The sequence below is a fragment of the Ptychodera flava genome (genome assembly GCF_041260155.1).
Source record: "Ptychodera flava strain L36383 chromosome 23 unlocalized genomic scaffold, AS_Pfla_20210202 Scaffold_23__1_contigs__length_28996876_pilon, whole genome shotgun sequence".
NCBI classification, from domain to species: domain Eukaryota; kingdom Metazoa; phylum Hemichordata; class Enteropneusta; family Ptychoderidae; genus Ptychodera; species Ptychodera flava.
In genome coordinates this window covers 17,914,215-17,935,326 of record NW_027248277.1, presented here as the reverse complement: position 1 = coordinate 17,935,326, position 21,112 = coordinate 17,914,215, and the positions used below count along the sequence as shown (strand labels likewise).

Sequence of the window (21,112 nt, the reverse complement as noted above, 5' to 3'; positions counted from 1 at the left end):
TAATTCAGAATTTTTATCACACAAACTGATTTTATTTCTTGTGTTTATATTTTACATTTTAGTTGATTTTCATTTCCTTGTTTTCAGCTGTTATTTCCTTCCGTTAGTTTCATTTTATCTTCTGAATGGTTCTCGATTTTTATTCTCTATTTTTTTATTATGATTATCATTTGATATGTAGACTGTGACATTCTTAAAGTGGCCTGAAGATTTATGAAATTTTAAAGGTTATATTGACTGGGAAAAGTCTTCCTCAGATAAAACCCTACAAAAATCAAAAGATACCAGAATGTAAATTACTTTTACCCCCCCCCCCCTGTAATAATTTTCTTTACCTCTATGCTATCTTCACTATTGCAATTTTTAATGATCCCTGAAATGCCAGTCTTATTCTACATCTTCAGTATATTGAAGCTTATTTTTATGATTTTACTTCCAAACTAAAATTCATTCATAAAGATACAAACTAAAGGATGTCCTTGTAACAAATATTTGTTGACCTGACTGGATCTTATTGTGCAGTTTGGGGCAAGATAAATAATGACGGGTCTGTCATACTCAAAAATGCAAATTTCACATACTATGCAAATCGTTGTATGACACCTACTGTCATGTTCAATGATGTGTCAATAACAGCCTGTCTTTGTCTCTCTTCCAACGTTATCGTTACCACCTGAGTTATAGTCTGTACTACCGTACAATTCATTTGTTTGTAACACAATGTTCTCGACTGCCTGAAAAAAAATGTGATGGCAGTTTATAAAACAATGCACAATTGCTTAATCTTTTGTTGTAAGAATGTATTCTTTTTATACAGTTATTAACATTTGAATAGATTGCTTCAAAAACAAGAGGGATGGGCCATCACTAAAATTCTCTTGCAGAGAACCATGTAACTCATTGTACACAATGCATTTTGTGTTTGCAAAGCTACTATTTTATATGTCAATGAGCATGACAGGGCAATTACGAAATGTAGATTTTTTTCCTGAGTATAATGTACTTTGTTTGTGACGAAATACTAATTTGCATTTTTTTTAGGTGGTTGGAAAGGCTATTTTTGCACCAATTCTTTCTCAGAGTTAATGTCAAGTTCCAAGTGTTAGAATCAGGATATTTAGTTCAAATTTTCAGAATAACTCCCTTAGTTAATATTATCTCCAAAGAATATAAAAATTGTATATTTGCAGCCATGATTTTGAAATATGACATCAGTAAATATTAAAATTTAATTTTTCATATTTTTTTACATATTTGAATTTAATAGTAATTGGATAGTATTAATATTACCAAATTAGTTATAAATATGTTGACACTATTTATTGTAAGATTTTACGGCAGGATTTGTAAATAAAATTTGTTTTTATGATTTTACACGGGTTTATATATCAAAATATTATTAAAAACTCTTTCAAATTTCAAAATGTGATTTTTCAAAAAGTACTTCAAATACAGAAAATTGTGCCGTACAAATCTTATCTGTAACCTTGTTAATAGGCTGTAAAAATTTCATGTCCATATCTCATTTAAAGTTGGATTAAATTGGTATACAATTATGTAGGAAAACTGTTATTCTGTCAAAAATGTTGAAAACAAGCCATATTTGCACTCCTCTTTTGAAGTCATAGAGCAGTTTTTTTTTGTTAATCTCACTTTGACACCTCTTTGACACTCAAAGAATCTCAAAATGCATTTACAATAGTAGTCACTCACTCTGAATGCCAGCACCACCTTGTCAAACTTTCCTGAAAAACAGCAAATAATGACTTTCCCTTTTCAAACATTTTATTAACAGCTAGGGGACCTCTACCATAGTTAATACACTAAGGACTCCCCAACTTCTTCTTATTTGGTCAGTTTTTCAGAAGTTTTAACAGGCTTTAACTCTGCAATGCCTTTGTGCCCAAATGTCTAGTTTTTTTTATTCCACAGAGAATGTTGACTACTTTTATATTTTAATAGTTTTGTTGAAATTTATAACTGACGCTCTAGCCTTTCCAACCACCTTAAATGAAATTTTTTAAGTAATCTACAGGTTATAAATATAACAATGGTGCTAACACTACACCTGTGAGAATTTTGCAAAAACTACATGTTCATAGCACAGACAGTAGATAAGCAAGACTACTATCTATACTCACAGCAACATATGAAACAGAAAGACACATTGCAGTTTATTGTCAAATGATTGATTCTTTGCATTTTAAAAAACATTTCAAATTTACCTTTATTTCAGTAATCACTGCACTACATTTATATGAATTTGCTTGTGATATTGTTCATAAGAAGTGGCAGGAAGTAATAGATAACTGTCAGAGAAAACGAAAATGTCAATTTAGAGAGAAGTGCAATTACGCACACTCTATTTCCCCTATACTTAAACACAGTATTTTCTGTTCGCCAGTCTTTATCTTTCTCTCAGGTGTTGCAAGAATTCTAACCAAGGGAGCTGGAGTCAGCGATTTGAAAATACTCAAGGTATGTTTGTGTACTAAAAACTTTATTTAAAAGTTCTTAGACGTGGAGAATGTTTTTTTGAAGCACACGCATTGCAAAAAGTTTTATGTAATGGCTCCATTAAGTTTTTTAATGATTTTTTCATGATATGTCATGTTGTCACACAGTGTTTTGACTAGTAGCCAACAGCCAATGAAATTGGATGGCTGTAATAGCACTTTCGCCAGCCGAGATTATGACAATATTATTGAATTGCACAGAAATTGAGGAAGACTTCACAAATATCGAGCGGTAAACATACACAGCAGATTTTTCGTTAAGTTTTCAACAACGTCGCTCTATGCAATGTCAGTGTAATGCCCTTTCATATACATAATATCATTGGCTGAAAGTATGGATATGCCTACATTTTACAAGAGAAAATATCATTGGCTGAAAGTATGCCCACATTTTGCAAGCGATGATATCATTGGCTGAAAGTATGCCCATATTTTGCACGGGACGATATCATTGGTTGAAAGTATGCCCACATTTTGCAAGGACGATATTATTGGTTGAATGTATGCCCACATTTTGCAAACGATGATATCGTTGGCTGAAAGTATGCCCACATATTGCAAGGGACGATATCATTGGCTTAAAGCATATGAATGTCAAAGATTTCCAATAGAACAAAGTTTTCCTATGATAATCATTAAATTCATTGGTAGGGACAATTCTTTCAATGATTGTATAAATAAGCATAAATTTGCACATTTTAGAATTTTTTGTTCATTTTGCTCAAGGTTTGCTCTTCATGAATGACTTTCCGATAGGTGTTCATTTGAGTTTTGGGTTTTTTATGATGACCTGATTAACATACCGTATCTCCTAATGGTCAAGAAATGTGAAAGGGAAAACATTTAGCCTACTTTTGTCATTTTTTGTCGAAACATTACATTTTCCACTGCTGCAAGTGTTGTAGCTTTCAAAGGCATTGATAGTTTCCCACGGGTGATTTAATTTGCCTTGTAAAAAGTATTGTTTTATTTTCACATGCAAATGTTTGGAGCAGTTTTCTCTTTCTTTGTCAGAACAGCATATTTTTCAAAGAATCTACTCTGACAGTTTTTACATTTAGTTTCAAGTTCCTAGGGTTGTGGGCTTTGTGTTTTATGCAAATGCAAGAGGTGCTTTTAGGGAAAATGGTTACCAATGCATGTGTGTTTCGAAAAATCACTTTAAAACGTTGGTTGTTATGGTGCATGAAATACCCTTGAAACCTAGTAAATAATTTTCTTCCATGTACAGCCATGCAAGCGCCAAATTGAAAATGATAGTTTTAAACAATGGCGTCACCATGGACACAATTTTTCTAAAAGTTATCATGTTGCTTCAGATTTTTTTGAAGAAAAGCTGGTGCAGACAACAACATTAGACTACACTGAGGTGTTACACAAGCTCATCGCTCTACTTAACATTAATATGGCTTAAACTGTACTTTAAAAATATCATCTCTCCCTCTCTGAGATTTTGTAAATTAAGATGGTGCTTATTAGTCCCCACGGACACCGTCCGGGAGGACTTATAGGTTTGGTCATGTCCGTGCGTGCGTGCGTGCGTGCGTGCGTCCGTCCGTCCGTCCGTTCACGCAGATATCTCTGAGATGCCTGGAGCGATTTCATTCAAACTTGATACAAGGATTACTTCATATGGCATACAGATGCACGTCAATTGTTTTGTGATACGATCCAATATGGCCGCCAGGCGGCCATTTTATTACGATTTTTTCATGTACACAGCCATAACTCAGGCACGTTCCAACCGATTTTATTCAAAGTTGGTACAAGGACATTGACCAATGTCATACAGATGCACGTCAATTTGTTTGTGATACGATCCAATATGGCCGCCAGGCGGCCATTTTATTACGATTTTTTCATGTACAGAGCCATTACTCAGGCATGTTTCGACCGATTTTATTCAGAGTTGGTACAAGGACATTGACCAATGTCATAGATATGCACATCAATTTGTTTTGTGATACAATCCAATATGGCCGCCAGGCGGCCATTTTATTACGATTTTTTCATGTACAGAGCCATTACTCAGGCATGTTTTGACCGATTTTATTCAGAGTTGGTACAAGGACATTGACCAATGTCATAGATATGCATGTCAATTTGTTTTGTGATACGATCCAATATGGCCGCCAGGCGGCCATTTTATTACGATTTTTTCATGTACAGAGCCATTACTCAGGCATGTTTTGACCGATTTTATTCAGAGTTGGTACAAGGACATTGACCAACGTCATAGATATGCTTGTCAATTTGTTTTGTGATACGATCCAATATGGCCGCCAGGCGGCCATTTTATTACGATTTTTCATGTACAGAGCCATAACTCAGGCACGTTTCAACCGATTTTATTCAAAGTTGGTACAAGCTATTGACAAATGTCATACATGTGCACGTCAATCTGTTTTGTGATACGATCCAATATGGCGCCAGGCGGCCATTTTATTACGATTTTTTCATGTACAGAGCCATTCTCAGGCATATCCGCATGTTTGACCAATTTTATTCAAAGTTGGTACAAGGACATTGACCTATGTCATACTACATATGCACGTCAATCTGTTTTGTGATACGATCCAATATGGCCGCCAGGCGACCATTTTGTTACGATTTTTTTCATGTCCTGAACCATAACTCAGACATGTATCAAGCGAATTCATTCAAAAGTATTTTTATCACAGACCTAATGAAGAGGACTCTATCCTCTTTGAGGACCTGTAATCAAAATACCGATTAACAAGTGGGGACTGTGTCATCAACGATGACTTGTTGGTCTTATTTCATCCCATATTCTGAAAAGAAGGGTTTTTTTCGTTGAAAATTCCCAGACGGTACTTCAAAATTTTATGGAAGAAACATAATGTGTAAGTAACCATCCTGTGTGCCACCGCAGGGCCAGCACTGCAGGAACTTTGCTTCAGTTCCAAGCCGACAACTTTCCTCTGTGATTTTTGGTGGTGCGCTGGTGGGGAAAGATGGCCAACATTTCACCACCATCCTTTTCTCAGGATGGTCTGACCCACAATTTAGCAAAAACCTGGAGCTACTGTATGTAAGCTATACCAGGTAAACCTAATTCTAGCGCCACAGGCCGCGAGCCATGTGCCAATTTCACAATTCACGTTCTTGATTTTAAGCCAGTGACAAATGCATTTTCACTCCAATTTACTTTATCAATCCATCTACACTGATAAATCACCATTCGGGCTTCAACTCTGCCTTCTACATGCATGAAGTGGTGACCTGCGACAAGTGTGTTTACAAAATCTACCTGTAGGGATATAGTTAGATCTGAAGGTCTGTAAAATTAAAGTCCGTAACTTGATACAGGGGGTGCATAGTTAGGTCTGAAAGTTCGTAAGTTAATGTCAATAAGTTGACACAGGGAGTGCGGTGCATACCGGTAGTTAGATGTGAACGTTTGTAAGTAACTTACTCCGTAATTTGATACATCAATGCATAGTTAGATCTGAAAGTCTGTAAGTAAGTCCATGAGTTGATATGGAGGCGGGGATGGAGGCGGGTGGTGCACAGTTAGATACAAAAGTTCGTAAGTAGGTAAGTTGATAATGGGAGAGGGCACATGGTTGGATCTGAAAGTCCGTAAGCATAGGCGTAGGAACGGGGGGGGGGGGGGCGGCCGCCAATGCTGAAGTTGGGGGGCAAAGGTATACTTTTGCCCCCCCAACTTTTACAAATACACATTGACTACGGCTAGCTGTCCCAACTATTGCCGATTGCTATGTAGGGAGTTAAACAAACAACTGGAGTTAAGGCGCCGTATTTAAAGGGGAAATTCACCAAGGATGATTTTTACATATGTGGTAGCTCTGTGGTCATTTACCCAGGAAAAACTATTTTCACCATTTGTAACTGGCACGATTTTTTACAAAAACCGATAAAAATGGTACAGGAAGTTGCCCATGTAATTTGAATCATGGGAAAAAAGCTCCAAGCTTGGAGCTTGCATCATGTGATATGGAAGGGACCATCTTCGGACGGGTATGGCCCCCACATTGTCCACTCACAGTAACACAGTAGTAAACAGCAACACAAAATCTGACAGTGGACAGTTTATTATAAGTGATTCATTGTTTATGCAAGGATACTCAGTATAAACAAAAGTTATGTAAATACGCACAGCCTGGTTTAAGCATGGCTGAGTGGACAATGCCATACCCATGGAAAGATGGTCTCTTCCATATCAGATTATGCAAGCTCCAAGCTTGGCGCTTTTTCCCATGATTCAAATTACATGGGCAACTTCGTGTACTATTTCTATCGGTTTTTGTAAAATTTCAGACGAGTTATAAATGGCGAAAATAGCTTTTCCGGGGTAAGTGACCACAAAGCAAGCACATATGTAAAAATCATCCTTGGTGAACTTCCCCTTTAAAATAAATTCTTTGTTTGCCGTCCGCGTGCGGGTAGGTTTTTGGACGAAATCTGAAAAACAAACACAGATCGTATGATCGAAAATACGGCGGGGTGTGCCCTTCCTTTGTTCGCGATGTCGCAGTAATTTATTAATGTCGAAAAAACGCAAATGTCGTACGATCGTTTCAATGGGGTATATCAACCGCTGTACGCAAAGCGTACATGTGCACCTCCTGTTGTAGCGGACTGCAGTGTACCGTAACTGAAGATCAATCGTTTAACATGTTGATTTCTCCCTCAAAGTTTTCGAGTCTGCGGAAGTGGCGTAAAATCTTTTGGTCTCCATATAAGACGGATCGAAAACAATTCTTGACTGGTTTAGCTTCGAATAAGGAACGGAAACTGAATTTCCATAAGCTTTCCACGATCCGCGATTGATCACGATGTTGGATCTGCACCGTGGCAAGCAGGTACCGCCGGTGAAATGTTCGTTGTTGAATGCTCCAAATAGTTCGTACGCGGTGGAAGTTGCCCTAACTTTGAACATTTTTTTCTGCTAAAAAACAATTTGGACATTTTATAAGTCCAGATTAGAATTTAGTTTTCAAAATAGCAATAGCCATTCGGCATTGCTGTTTTGACAAGCAGAATATTTAGCATTTTAGTATGCAATAGCGTCAGTTTTCTGTCATTAATATGCAAAAACAACTATTAGTCCGCATTTTCGGCAACAGCGATTATATCAAAACCTGCTAGTGTTATAATGAATACAAAAACTCACACTAATTCCTATAAATTTATGGCTCAGACTACAACTGAGCTGCAACAACGACCGCCCATGAAAAAATTTGTCCGAATTTCAGGCAGCGGTGTCTGAAGTCGCGCGTGCAGCTATATTTAGTAACAAACCTGACATCGCGATCAGCGCTATTGAAATTGGCTATATATATATAAAAAAATAGTTGATACACAAAATTCAGAATTAATAGCCTTTAAAGTTACAGCTAACGGAGCATTTAACTCAGCAGAAACAGTGATCAGGACTAGTATTTATTTGACACTTAAAAAGGAGGATTTGTACTCGAGGCTGTTATGATTTGTTCAGCTACCCATTACTGTAAAAATTGTAATTTTATGGAAGGGATAGTAGTTTCACCTTTTACCAAGATGTTTAGCATTTGTTTTCTGGGTGACAACTACATACTTTGTTATACTCAGTAACTTTTGCAGTTTTATATTGGAATTTTCAGGTTTTGCAAGAACACCTTTTTGTTCTAAGCTTACCCCAACATGTTGAAATACATAGTGTACAGTTGTCAAAACAACTGTTACTACTCGTTTTTCTCCTATTATCTCATTACCTCATCTTGGCCTGCTTTTACTCATGGACTCGTCTTAGCTTGCTGAGAGGTGCTGGTAATCTTCGATTGACTACACGAGATGTTCAGAGTTCGTTGGTACTACATAGACTTTATTTCTCGGTAGACAAGCTTGACAGCTGCCATCGCCCAAGATACGCTTCTCCAATTGTCTGTCCTCCTGCCCTGTCTGTTGTATTTTTCTCTCTTGTCCTTTGTATTCCCTTTCCCGTATTATTTTAGAATGGGATTTTAAACGTTATGTTAAGGCTTGGTTTGGATCATATGATAGATATGAATTAAAGATGGGAATATACGTTCAATCGTAAACATCAATACAGACCTCGATCTTAAATGTACATGTCATAATTAATATACAAATGTCACTTAGACACGTTGCAAAATTGAAGCAATTGCGTAAAAGGTGAAGTTCTTATGTCCCTTCATTAGGTGTTGATTCAAATATATTTTGTTTTCTTCAAAACTTCGTAAACATCGTCGTAATACGTAATTTGCATCTTTTACATTTGTCGCAAATATGTTTTTTATTCATAATTGAGATCTTGTTATTTTAATAATTTACTCTTGCCTATGACTACCTAGTGCATAAACCTCCGTCAGAGACAAATTATAGATCTGCGTAACACAACCTGTTGATTACTATCACACTGTACATGTGGTACACTAGGGCCTATGTACTGGTATAGTGTTTATTGCCATTGTTTATTATGGAATTTTTGTTCAGACGCACAGTCAACTAACTCTAAGTATGCTTGTTGGTACAGTACTTATACAAATATAACCTTGTTTCCAAGCATTGCTTTCAACGCGCTTAATGAAGAGCATAAGAAACACCGCATTGTAAATGTAACAGATGATTTTTCATACTTGTGACCCATAAACCGATGAGAAAGTTAAAGCTTATGCGATTGATGTTTGGGTTTTTTTTTGCTGGCTGGCTTGTAGGTTTTTCAAAAATCCAAGGACAGCAAACAAAGAATTTTCGTTACACGGCCTAATACATAAAAACAAAAATATTGAGACATTGCCGAAGGTGAAAGTAGTGGTGCTGTCATTACATTTTTTACTATTTAGATTGATTTTGGCCTGTTTTAATTATTTTAATTTATTCATGTATGATTTAATATTTTAATTTATTCATATATGCAAATTTAGATCGTAATTCATTCATCACCAGAATATAGGTTACCTTTGCCCTCCCCCCCCCCTCCCCAACCGTGAAGTGCTTCCTACGCCCCTAGTAAGTAGGCCTGGAGTAAGTAAGTCCGTAAGTTGATACCAGGGAAGGGGCACAGTGAACTCCAAAAGTTTGTAACATTGCTTGCCAGATGATGTCCAAGTATAATACGACTAAGCTTCTTGGTTACAGCCGTTAAATAATATCGCACGCAAAAGGGGATATTAATTATGTAAGTTAGTCTGTAAGTTGATACAGGGGAGGGGAATTATAGTTTGAAATGACACTCCGTAAGTAAGTAGGTAAGTCCGCAAGTTGACACAGAGGGGTGCGTAGCTAGACCTTAAAGTCTGAAAGTCCCGGTAAGTTGATACAGAGGTGTGTGTGCATGGTTAGATTTGAAACACAGGCGCGATGGGAACTGGGTAGTTCTAATGATGTAGAGTTTATGCTGTGGCTTTGTACAACGTTCCTGCGTTCTGATACGTAGACTATGACGTCGGAACGTAGCATAAACTCAGAGCATAAACTCTACACTATTAAAACTACCCACTTCCCATCGCGTCTGTGATTTGAGGCCTAGCCATGGTTCCGTATTCAATAAGCAAGTTCAAGTTCTCGGTCAGTTCCAGCCTCATTCGACGATATGACATGGTGGAGATACTGAACTCGGTGCGAAGACTGACTTTGAGTCGTCAGTAACCTCTCATCGCCTAGCGAGATGCTCTCAGACTAATTCCTGAAGCACGAAAGCCACCGTGGCCACGCTGACCAATTTGCTGACGAGCGAGTTCCCCTGAAGTCAACGTAAGTGAGTAAGCGGTCTCCGATCAGCTCTCAAAGAAACTACCAAGATTCACATCAAACAATTCCCAATAAATGACATTTGCCGACGGGCGAGTTCCCCCGAAGTCAACTCAACTTTCCGAATGATGTCTACTCCAAAATACCAAGATTGACATCGAGCATTTTCCCGACGAATGACATCTTGAAGACAGAATCTACACTAAAAACGATTGGAACTAATTTAGGATAATTGGATCTTCATATTTTTCAAACTTCTCAAAAGTGTTAGGTGCCATATAGCTGAATGTTGCGATACTATAAATCACTCATAAAAACAAGTGTATAACTTAAAATTAAAAAGCAGATGACAATACATTTGAAGAATATATCGGCACTACTTCACCATCCCATTATCCCTAATTAGTTCCAATCGTGTTACTAATAATGACAAGGAAACAAGAACGACTACCATCGAACAATCACAATGGACAATCTGCATGCAGTAATTCTATGATAAGATCAGTTAGTTTGATATTTAGAGTGTTAGGTTGTTCAATATGATTATATTTTCGATTTATAGGAAAAACAAGAATATGCTATCCGACTCGTTCATTTTGAGGCTATAATTATGTCTCAAATATGCAACAATCGCAAAAATCCAAGCCTACTACACACGCGGGATGGGATACGTAAACACTACAACTCAATACAAGCGAGTTGAGAGAGAATGAAATTTCTGAGTACGAGTCTCAACTTTCAATTTTTTCTATTATAAGCTTATAGTCATTTCGAAACTTGCATTCGTACGTAATCAATGTGAGAAAATTTTCAAAACGACGAGATCGCTGAATAGAATTACTGAAAGGATTCGACCGACCACGATCATTCTATTAACCAACCAATGCTGACATGACACACGACTAACTGTAACAAACTTTGAAAATTTAATAAAATAAGCCAACTCGAGCGCTTACGTAAACTAAGTACTGCCTAGTTGAAAACGCCCCAGCTAACAAAATAGTGCAGGGCTAACGGGACTCAAAATGTCTAAACCGTGAAGGAGAGGAGTGCCGAGCAGTTGTCTGGTCCTGCGTGGTCTTCAAGACATCAAGGGATCTCCTCCAACGACGATTCTGTCCACTTTCTTTTTATCAATCCTTATCCCTATTCTCACCTATTGTTTGTACCACAGTCGTTTGGTGGGCTATTCAGCTCTGGGACTATTCGACCCATAGACGAGTGTACAGAAGCGAGAAACACCTCAAGTCTGGAAACAGAATGGCTATAAAAAACACGCCATGTCACATTCCGTGTCCGATTTCACTGTGAAAATTAGCAAGTTCATCTATCATGTAACCGTCGATCGTTCCCTATCATTCTCAAAATTCATACCTGGTACTTAATTTGCTTCAAAAACGCTCGTTTCGTGTGATTTTCGGCCGAATTCGACGGACACATCGTCAAAACATAAGCGTGAGCAACATTCCAGTCACCCCTTGGGTACCTCCACTTTACTTATGTTGGCGCCGCCTATCCATGAGGGATGACTGGAATGTTGCCCACGGTTATGTTTTGGCGAGGTGTCTCTCGAACTAGGCCGAAATCACACGAAATGAGCATTTTGTAAGCAGATGAAGTATCAGGTATGAATTTTCGTGTGATTTTCGGCCGTGTTCAGAAGACACCTCGCCAAAACATAAGGCATGAACAACCTTCCAGTCACCCCTCATGGGTACGCGGCGCTAACGTCAGTAAAGTGGAGGTGCCCAACGTCCACTGTGAGGTGACCGGAATGTTGCTCACGCTTATGTTTTAGCGATGTGTCCGTCGAATTCGGCCGAAAATCACATGAAACGAGCGTTTGTGAAGCAAATTAAGTACCAGGTATGAATTTTGAGAATGATAGGGAACGATCGACGGTTACATGATAGATGAACTTGCTAATTTTCACAGTGAAATCGGACACGGAATGTGACATGGCGTGGTTTTTATAGCCATTCTGTTTCCAGACTTGAGGTGTTTCTCGCTTCTGTACACTCGTCTATGGGTCGAATAGTCCCAGAGCTGAATAGCCCACCAAACGACTGTGGTAAGATCGATATCATAACATACCATGCTGGTGTTTCGTGGCGCCAGTATTGTTAGTATAGGAAATACCACAAGTTGGAGTGGGTTTACAATGGAAACCGTACAGTTGCGGTCAGAAGCTTGTAAATGTCACGAGGCCGTAGGCGAGTGACATTTACAAGCTTCTGACCGCAACTGTACGGTTTCCATTGTAAACCCACTCCAACTCGTGGTATTTCCGACTTATACCACGAATTTTCGGGTGTTTTTGGCACTGTCAGAATCGAGATCGTAGCTCTAGTTCGCATGCATTACGTCACATCCGCATTACTTGGTGTTGAATACGTAAATAACATCTGTGACAAGCGATCAGCAGAAATCCCTTGTGGAGTAATGGAGACAGTAGAGACTCATTGAACGAGAGGTCTCGGGTTCGAATCCTAGCATGGCTCTTTGATGTTTTTTTCAAGTGAAAAGAATGTTTCCACATTATATCAACAGTTCACCTATACATACACTTGAAAGTTTGAAGTCAAAAAGTGTGGGTTTACAAGAAAAGTGTGCGGTTTACATTGTAAACCCACACTTTCAAACAAAAGACTTTGTAACACCAAACAGTTTCAAACAAAAGACTTCCCGGAGGCAGAGTCGGTTATAGAAAATAAGAAGTATGGTTGAAACAATGGGCACGAGGCAATGAGTGGTATAAGTGTCCTAATCGAGAGGAATTGCAGCTTGATTAATCACGTCCAAAGACGCTAATGTATCATGAGCGTGAAAAATGAATTTTCTTTTCCTCAATTTAGAAGGTTATGACGTAACTTTAGTGACTAGTAGAAGTCGGCATTTTATCACAAGAATATCAAATACTAAAAAGCGTCGGTTGCTATGACGAGTCAGCAGAATAATTATGTAAATCTAAAAACTTTTTCAAAAATCAATTTGGAATTTCCTTTATTATCCAATCATTGACAAGTGCTTTTCACACTTTTCAGCCAATTTACGATTACTTTCTGTGATGTATTTTACATGTTCAGGTAGCCCTGAAATTGTCTACATAATTTGAAGTTTTGATGTGTATAACTTAAGGAGGCTTCTGGAGACTTTTGTACTCTAGACTTTAGACTTTGAGGGAGAGGCTTATACTTTTGTCAGTCTAGGCGTCCCCTGGTCCCGGCAGACTTTTGATTCGTTGGTCTAATCTGGCTACATATCAATAAAGTTCAACCACTTCAACCCTACATCATCTCTGTGTAGTTGTATCCTGTTCGTACTTGTCGTCGAGCGAATTCCCTGAGAGAAGTTAACCTAAAGAAACGGTTGCAACACCTTCTGTGATATTTCAATAGTTTTGCATCAATATCGAACTTAAGATGCGTTCACAAATGACGGTAAGGTTAGGGGGCCTGGAGAAAGCGCGATTGAAATATTTTTTTTTCAGATCCCCCTCAATACCCTAAAAAAAATTCCAGTCTATATGATCAAATATTTTCACGTCCCCCCGAAAAAATTATCATATAGCCGCATATTTGATGTACGCAAAGACAAAACAACTATGTCTGGGGTAGTTCCGTTCAACAATAGCTGTTATTAGCAGTTTGTACAGCTATATTCCTATGGCAAATCCTCAAATTGATTCATTTTTAAACACATCAGTGGACTTTTTTATTTATCAGTCAAAGCCGCCTTGAGTTAATCCAACTCGATCTAGCCACGCCAATGACACCTACCAAAGGGCACACAAACTGACGATGAGAGAGTATGCAAATTGTAAATTCCTGGCAATATTTTGCTACGTTTGAATTGCTGATGATTTGACAATACTTGAAGGGTAAAATGTTCCATCAAATGAACGTTTTAATCTCTGTAATTTTTAGTTTAGTAATGGTAAATTTGGTAAAATTAAAATAATTCCATTATTAAATTAGAGTCTTTACTGTACAAAATTTTACTTTATTTTTGTATTATCTTATGATGAGAATGTTAAAATTTAGAAAATCAAGCATTGTGACTCCATCTTTTTTATTTAATATTATATTATTCTCATATGCCAGAATTCAAAAATCCTTGCAGCCTTGCATACGACTTGTACTTAACATGGCAGCAGTTTCAGTTCAAATTGGTTTCATATATCTTGTAGATAGTCATCAGCATTAAAGATTATTTATACATATAAATTCTCACAGGATAAAAAAGAAAACATAGCATATTACAAATATTGAAACTAATGATAATTTAAAGGTTCTTCAAATGAATGTCTTGAATAAAGTCTCTGACATCAAAAATCACTGATAACTTCTGTAAGTATTAGAAAAGAAATTGTGAACATCAAATGTCACTGGATCTTTGTCTTTGGATTTGACCAATAACAATCAACAAAACACAATCTGGAAGTAACGTACTGTGATGTTATCATTGTACAAACACTTTGATACAGTGGTTTGCTTATCTGCTACAATCACCCTGCAAGGTACATCATCTGTCAGTGCTATACCAGAGGGCCAGTCCAGCCCTTCACTGTCAATTCGACAAACAACTTACCACTACTATCATACTTTAGTACACTACTAGGGTTTACAGTAGCAACATAAATATATTTATCATTTTCAATTGCTATTCCCCTTGGTTGTCTCATGATTGGAAATCTCTTCATAACATCCCCATGACTCTGACACTTAAAGGAATACAAATACTGGTCATGTGCATTGAATACCTGGATACGCTTGTTATTGTAGTCTGCTACAAATACCATTCCAGTACTTGAAATGACTATGCCCCAGGGCCAGTTGAATTGCCCTTGACCTTTACCATAGGACCCAAATGATCTGAGGTATTTGCCATGTTGTGTATAAACCCTGACACAATGCCCATTCTTGTCTGTCACATAGACATTGCCATCTACAGGACTAATCCCAATACCACATGGATCTTTCAACTCATTTTGTCCAAAGCATCTGATGACATGTCCATTCTCATCACTGACAACTACTTGCTCATTGTTGTCATCCAAACTAAAGTATGTATTTTCACTTGATATAGCTATATCATGTGGTGTGAAAGGCTGCTCAAACTGTTCGAATTCAACAAATTCTTAAATTTTCCCTCTCTATTGGTTATCTGCAACCTATTATTGTCTTTATCAGCAGTGATAATGTCTCCTTCTTTGTTTATGGCAACACTCCACGGTTGGCTGTACTGTCGCTCAGCACTTCTATAATGTCAATGGTCTTCACCAATCCTTTGATGACAGGTATGATGACAGGACAGCATGGTATTGGTTGATCTCCTATTGTCACGGTAACTTGATATTTTCCATCCAATTGTCCAACCACTCTAATTCCATGTGTGCCATCTCTGTTATCAGCTACATTGATGTCTTCCCATGATGCATCAGGTTTTATTACCTTAGCTTTCACTTGTTGTTTTGAGATGACTTGTTTTCCTGTGGAATCTCTGGTTGTGATCAGTAGTTCTGCAGAGTCACCTTTCCAGAGTTGTTTTGGAATGTTTTCAACTGTACACTTTGAGATACACACATCAGATTTCAGGATTCCCAGAATTCTATGCTCACAGAACTCATCATTTGGTGTGAATATGATGTCCTCATGTTCAACATTTGACGAAGTTTTGATTTCAATCAGTTGCTTAAAACGAGTCCCAACGTCACCCTTTGTGGAGAGAAGTTGAGCAGCATTCCCATGATGCATCAGTGTCTCTATGTAATTGCCTGCACTCTTAATGTTACCATGTTTTAATTCCATCTCATCAATATCAGCAGCTGCTCTTTTAATTTTCATTTTGTAATTGTTTTTCAGTTCATCTATCAGTCTCTGCTCTTCTCTCTTTATTTTCTTGATTATTTCTTCTGCTTTCATTCTCACCTTCCTTTCTTCTCTGCTGCACTGCTCTGTAAGATCAGTGTGTATCTGCTTGGCCAGGGTTTTGTTCTTTTCAGCTTCCTGTTCTTTCACTTTCAGTTTGTCAACCATGGCTTTCAATTCTGTAAGATACTCATCTGCTGCATCTTTCAAGTCTCTGTGTACATGTTCTGGTATGCGGTGTTTGACTATGGTGCAGTTTGTACAGACAGGTACCTGACAGGTTTCACAGTAGAATTCAATTTCATTCCTAGTGTGAACACTGCAATATTCCAGTGCTTGCATTGTAACTGGACTGGTTGATTTTGCTGTTTCATATTCTCCAATGGTCATTAGTCTATGTGTCCGTGTGAGTGGTAGATTTTTGTGTACTTTAACACAACTGTTACAAAGATAATGTCTGCACTCCACACACCGTGAGTTGCTGTATTCTCTTGGCATCCTTCACACTTGATCTCAGTTCCCTGCATGACTTCCAATCTTTGCTTGAATATTTCAACCAGATTGCTCATAAAGAAGTTGCCCTTTATCGCTGGCACTCCTCCAACAGGAAGCTGATATTGCTGTCGACATTCTGGACAGTTTAGAGATCCAGTCTTCTCAACCAGTGTGACTAAACACTGCTCACAGAATGTATGCAGACATGGTAGAATTTTAGGAGACTTGAACTGCTCCAGACAGATGGTACAACACAGGAAATCTTCACCGATTTCTTCCAAAACTTTGCGTTCAGAAGCAGCAGCCATTGTGCATAGGTGTGTCAGTAAACCAACCTCAGACAGGTACGGAGCTGATAGCAGATAGGGACCCTCAGTATTGCAGATATAGTTCATGTTGTCATATGACCAATACAAGGCTGATGTTCTCAACTGTTGCACATTAATGCAGTATACACTAACATAGGGAGTTCTTGATGACCTACTTCTTGATCACGCGATCCATTTCATTGAATGCATGTACTTGTGACTTAGGTCAATGGTCATTTTCACAAGTATTGTGTTGAAGGTGCACAGGGCTTTTGTATTTTGTATGACAGTCCTTTAGCTTCGAATTCTGTGTAGAACCTTAGTTGAATCTTTACACAGAACTCTAGAGAATGTCATTTAATTCAGAATTTTATTCCTGAAACTGATTTTTTTCAAGCGTTTCCGTTTTATATTTTAGTTGATTTTGTGTCAGTTTTTATTAGCTATTATAGACAATAGTCTATAGGAGCTATTGGGATGGGTATCCGTCTGGTGTCCGTCGTCAGTCTGTATGTATGTATGTATGTATGTATGTATGTATGTATGTATGTCCGTTTGTGAGGCGTCCGTCCACTCAAATATCTTGAGAACCGCAGTACTACTGATTTGATATTGTTGTGTAGATGAAAAATATGATTTTGAGAAACTATTTTTTTTATTTTTTGATAGTGTTGAAATAGGCAAATTAATGCCAAAAAAGGTGTTTTTGGTAAAAAATCTTCTTCTTCATAACCGCTGGTCAGACAGCTTTGTTATTTGGTATACAGGTCCCTAGGGATAACCCAACTTAGATTTGTTCAAATTGTGATGAAATATGCAAATGTGTATTTTTAAGGAATTTTTTGTCAAAGTTTGACTTACATTGTATGTAATTCTTGTACTGTATAAACCCTATCAATTCACCCAGAAAAAAATAATTAATATGATTTTAAATAATTGAATTAATTAGGAAATCATCAAAGCCAAAATAATTTTAGTGTGGAATTACCAGAAAGTTCAACTTTTTTGACAGTTCATAGTGAATTGAGGATTAAAACATGTAAAGGCAACTTTCCTGAATCCCAACTTTGATATATTCTGAACCACCATTTATGTTATCTAAAAGAAATTGCTCATAATAGTTTGTCATGATAGGGTGGTCAAATAAATAGAGATAGAGAAAGTTCTAATTTCATTTATGGTTGACTTGGTAAGGATAAAATAAGATTACTTTTTGAGGAAAAAAATAGAGTGGTCAATTAAAAGAGTGGTCAAAGTGATAGGGCTTTTTATGGTAAAGCTGGGCTGTAAGATTCCTCATGTGATATTTATAGCAATTATGCAATCTGTGTAAACAGTGCAATGAAAGTGTAACATGATAATGCTTTTGATGACCTTGAACTTCTTAAGTTTCAAACATTTGTCTCTTCAGTGTGCTTTCTCTGAGTACGTACAGTCTCAACTTATTCAACAGAACTTACTTACAATGTTAATTTGAAAGTTAAATTGTGCTTGGTTAATAGGATGAAAATACTGATATTAAAAGATAACCAGCTCAAGATTCTTTATAACCTGACAGATATACTGTTATTTTATGACGTAAATCTTGATTTAAGCAAGTCTTGTTTACTTTAATTAGAATGTAATTAACTCTCGTTTATTTGCTATTATAGACTAATATAGTCTGATGAAATATGCAAATCTGTATTTTTACGGAATTTTTTCCATTTTTGGTCAGGCCATCCTGAAATGAGCTATCAAAGATATCCACCTTCTTCATCAATACATGTGTCACAAAAGGTTATTCTCTACATAACACAGCAGAGCTCTGTCAACTGTTGAGTCGCTTGTTTTTTCAAAACCGCTGGTCAGACAGCTTTAATATTTGGTTTACATGTCCCTAGGATGACCTTAGTGAGATAATTTCATACAGTCAGGAAATACTTAATTTTGTATCCATGTCTATAGTAGCTTCAGGGACTTTGGCCCTATGTTTATTAGCTACTATAGACTATAGTCTATAGAAGCTATTGGGATGGGTATCCGTCCGGCGTCAGTCTGTATGTATGTATGTATGTATGTATGTATGTATGTATGTATGTATGTATGTATGTATGTATGTATGTATGTATGTATGTATGTATGTATGTATGTATGTATGTATGTATGTATGTGATGTATGTATGTATGTATGTATGTATGTATGTATGTATGTATGTATGTATGTATGTATGTATGTATGTATGTATGTCCGTTTGTGAGGCGTCCGTCCACTCAAATATCTTGAGAACCGCAGTACTTACTGATTTGATATTTGTTGTGTAGATTAAAAATATGATTTTGAGAAACTGTTTTATTAGCTCCGCTGTCAGTGACACGGAGCTTATCAAATAGATTGATTTTCCGTCGTTGTCCGTCGTCGTCGTCCATCAACAATTGCATTCTCCTCTAAAACCGCAAGTCCAATTGCTTTGAGATTTTATATGCAGTTCACTTGGGGTGACCTCACTTCAGTTTGTTCAAATCCTGGTGAAATTTCAATACAGTGTTTTGCCCAGGAATTGTAAAGGTGGGACACAGTGTCCCATGATTGTAATATAGGGGGACACTGAGTTACAATAGGGGTCAATATGTGAGCGAAGAACGCAAAGCAAAGTCAAGTCACCAAGGCAGAAAGGTATTGTAAACATGTAGGGCTGTTGTTTCCATCGAAAATTTGATATCATGAATACATACCGGTACATTCATTTAAAATTAAGATTGCTGGACGTCTCCTATGATGGTTTGTAACAAGTCATTTTAACTAGCTGTATTTACAGTTTTGAATTAAAAAAGACATCATCATGATAAAATCAATTTCATGCGAATGCTTCTCTTATGGGGATTCTTGCCAGTTACTGCATTACATGTGTTTAGGTGGAGGTCTATTCAAAATTAAAAGTATTGTCAATTTCCTGATTTTTGCATATGTTGTGGCCTGATCAATTATATCAACAAAAATAAACCCCCCTTTTTCTGTCGATATCAATAAATATCGACAGAAAAGGGGGGTTCCCCATTACTTTTGAAGTTTGAGGGTCCCTAAAGTACCCCACCCATGTTTTTTCAACCAAAAAGGCCTTTTTCTCACATTTTGACACTTTCAGCAAAGGAACATGCTCAAAACCTGTCAGGGAATATTGTCATTTTTTGATTTTTGAATATATTGTTTCTTTGATCAATTATTGTCACAAAAACAAGAGGGAAAGTGGGTTTGGCTAGGTACATGCTCAAAAATTATCAGACAATATTGTCATTTTTCTGATTTTTGCTTACGTTGTTGCATTGGTTATATATCAACAAATATTGAGGTAGTTTCAAGTGTTATTTTTTGAGTTACAGGGTGTCCTTTACACAAGTGTAGAAAAAAGAGCATAAGAGGCGTTTGACTGATTGATAATGTTGCTTTATTGCTTACTTCATATATGCTTACATCATATTATGATATCTTCTTATATAATCAATATTATATAATAAATATTTTATATCAATATTTTATAAATATTTGCTGTATTTATTTATTTGCTCCGGAGTGATTAAAAGATGAAGAATGAATCATCAACACCAAACAACTGTGTATACACACTAAAAGTATTTCAAGGTACAATACATTGTTTAGTAAGGCATCAAGGTACAATAATAATAATAATAATAATAATACTTTATTTCCAGTGGTAGGGCCTCTGCCCATCGCACACACAAAAAAAATACATTTTTGCAGAGAGAAAAAAAAAAAACAAACCAATATTACAAAGGTCATTATTGTATGCATAATAATATCGGAATTATAAGCCGCACATTTAAATACAACTCCGTTACTGTGTCTTTTGTACAAAAAATTCTCTTTTCTTAAAAGACTTGTGAACAAAAACTGACAACTTATATTGTACTTGTTGATCTTTGCACGCTAATAAGGCAAAACATTTATCACGTGTAGGGTAAAACCGGTATCTCTGAGGGATCAATTCAGACCTGTCATTTTCGTATAATGGACAAAGCAATAGAAAATGACACTCGTCCTCTAAAATTGAAACACCTTGACTTTTACAATACGTGCAAATTCTCATATTGACAGGCACAGGTGCATTACAATGACGTCCCTTTTCAATTGCTAATGAATGGCTTGAACACCTAAGCTTCGCAAAGTCATATTTGAATTTCGTGATAT

At 37.0% G+C, this 21,112-nt stretch overlaps 1 pseudogene; it reads left to right on the top strand.

Moving 5' to 3' along the window:
* Positions 1–21,112, top strand: part of LOC139123794 (guanosine-3',5'-bis(diphosphate) 3'-pyrophosphohydrolase MESH1-like) — a 79,839-nt pseudogene that overhangs the window by 31,279 nt on the left and 27,448 nt on the right.